We start from the raw sequence: 2334 nt of genomic DNA on the forward strand, positions 1-2334 counted from the left end.
CAGTTGGGTATTCGCCTTTCACACAGTCGACCAGGGTTCGATTCTTCCGCCTCTCTTGGAGAGCCCGGCAAGCTACCGAGAGTATCGAGCCCGAGCAGCAGAGCCTGGCAAGCTACCCATGCATATTGGATATTGGATATGCAAAAACAGTGACAATAAGTCTCTCAATGAGAGACATTACTGGTGCCCGCTCAAACAAATCAATGAGCAATGGGATGACAGTGATATATATATATGTATATATATATATGCCAAAAACAGTAAACAGTAACAATAAGTCTCTCAATGAGAGACGTTACTGGTGCCTGCTCGAACAAATCGATGAGCAACGGGATGACAGTGATACAGTGATATATATATATATATATATGTATATATATAGAGAGAGAGATGGAGAGAGAGAGAGAGAGAGAAATGTGCTTGCCATAGAGGGAGACTGAGGGGTGGATGGTGGCAGGAGAGATATGGGGGATGTTGGTGGTGGCAAATGTACACTGGTGGAGAGATGGGTGTTGGAACATTGCATGACTGAAACCTGATCACAAAACCTTTGTAACTGAATCTCATGGTAATTCAATAAAAACATTTAGAGAAAAAAGAAAAATATTTGCAAATCACGCATGTAATGAACGACACGTCTAGGATATATAAAGAGAGCTTACAAAAGTTTTTTAAAAAGAACAATTGAAAGTGGTGAATGTACTGAAGAAAAACAAGTAACCAATGAAGAAATGAAATAAAGTTTAACGTCATTACTTCTTAGAGAACTGCAAATAAAAACCATGATGAAATATCATTTCATATCCATTAGAATGTCTGATTTAGAAAGACAATGAGTGTGGATGAGAATGTGAAGTAGGAATATTTACACACAGCTGGTAAGAACATAAAATGGTGAAGCCACATTGGAAAACAATCTAGAAGTTCCTAAGAGGGTTAAACATTGAACCGCCAAATGACTAAACATATTCATGTGTAACATATACTCCAGAGAAATGAAAGCACTTTCACACAGAAACCTTTACATGAATGATCAGGTTAGCATTATTTATAATATCCCCAAAGTGGAAACAAATTTCCATTAAATGATTAAAAAATAATATTTTATGCAATGAATATTATTCCATATGATATTCCTATGTATAATTTATGTTGGGCACTTTTGGATTATACACACTGGCACCTTGGGGGTATTCTTGGCTCTGTGATCAGGGTTTGTTCTTGGTGGTTTTTCGGGGACCATGTAATGCAGGGATAAAACTGGAGTTGATCCCATCAAGGCAAATGACATAACCTCTCTACCCTCTTTCTGGCCCTGGAATTTTATTGTAGTGCATATTACTATTTTTTTTGTAGTGCGTATTATTTGATATTAAAAGTAATCAAGTATTTATGCCTGCTACAACTTAGATAAAAATTGTGAAACTTGCAAAGTGAAGAAGGCCAAACACAAAAGACTATATAGGATTCCATTTATATGACATGCTTGAAAAGACAGATCCACAGAGGCCAAAAAGTATCTATTACTGGTTTTCTAGAGTGGGGAGGGTGGAGGGGAATGGAAAGTGACTGCTAAAGGTAGTGCTGCTAAAGGTAGCTTAATTCTTTTAGGGGTAAATGAAGATGTTCCAGGGTTGTTTGTGGCTGTACAGTTCTGGAAATATATTTTTAAAACATTAAATTGCTTCTTACTTTATTTCATCATTTAAAAAAAATGTCATCGCCCCACCCCAGCATGGAATGCTTCCTTGAATTTGCCTGTCATCCTTTTGCAAGAGCTGTGCTAACCTTTTCCATAGTGTTCCAAATTTAGTATTCGTGTGCTAAAATGAGCACTGAATTACCTGGTTTAAAAGGGTGAATGTATGATATATAGATTATATTTGAATAATAATATTACATGAAAAAGAATACAGTGAGGGTCACACAAGACATTTCTTCCAGGATGCCAACTTCAAGTCTATTAAGACTCGAGTCTGGAAGGGTCTGATGAAGTCTTATCTTCTCAGGAAATTAGAGACCAGTGTTATGGGCCAGTTCTATAGTCCCATAAGTGGGAAACTCAGGGCCAGAAATTGTCTCTTGACTTTTAGCTCCCTCTACCCAAAGTTCAGCTAGTAAGGGATTATGAAAAGTTAACACTAAGAACAGCTGAATTTTCTCTCTTTCTCTCTCTCTCTATCTCCCTCTCCCTCCCTCACTCCCTCTCCCTCTCTCTCCCTCTTTCTCTTTTTCACATTTTTGGGCCACATCTGAGTTCAGGGGACCATATGGGATTCGAACACTGGTTGGCCGCAAGCAAGGCAAACACCCTACCCTACCTGTACTATCTCT

General features: G+C 38.1%; 1 non-coding gene across 1 annotated transcript; it reads right to left on the reverse strand.

The window, feature by feature from the left end:
- Window positions 1-1729: 1729 nt before the first annotated feature.
- LOC129399453 (U6 spliceosomal RNA) lies at window positions 1730-1836 on the reverse strand. The gene has a single exon (XR_008627097.1). It is a non-coding gene; the product is annotated as a U6 spliceosomal RNA (small nuclear RNA).
- Window positions 1837-2334: the final 498 nt, after the last annotated feature.

This window comes from Sorex araneus, chromosome 11 (assembly GCF_027595985.1).
Source record: "Sorex araneus isolate mSorAra2 chromosome 11, mSorAra2.pri, whole genome shotgun sequence".
In the NCBI taxonomy this organism is placed as follows: domain Eukaryota; kingdom Metazoa; phylum Chordata; class Mammalia; order Eulipotyphla; family Soricidae; genus Sorex; species Sorex araneus.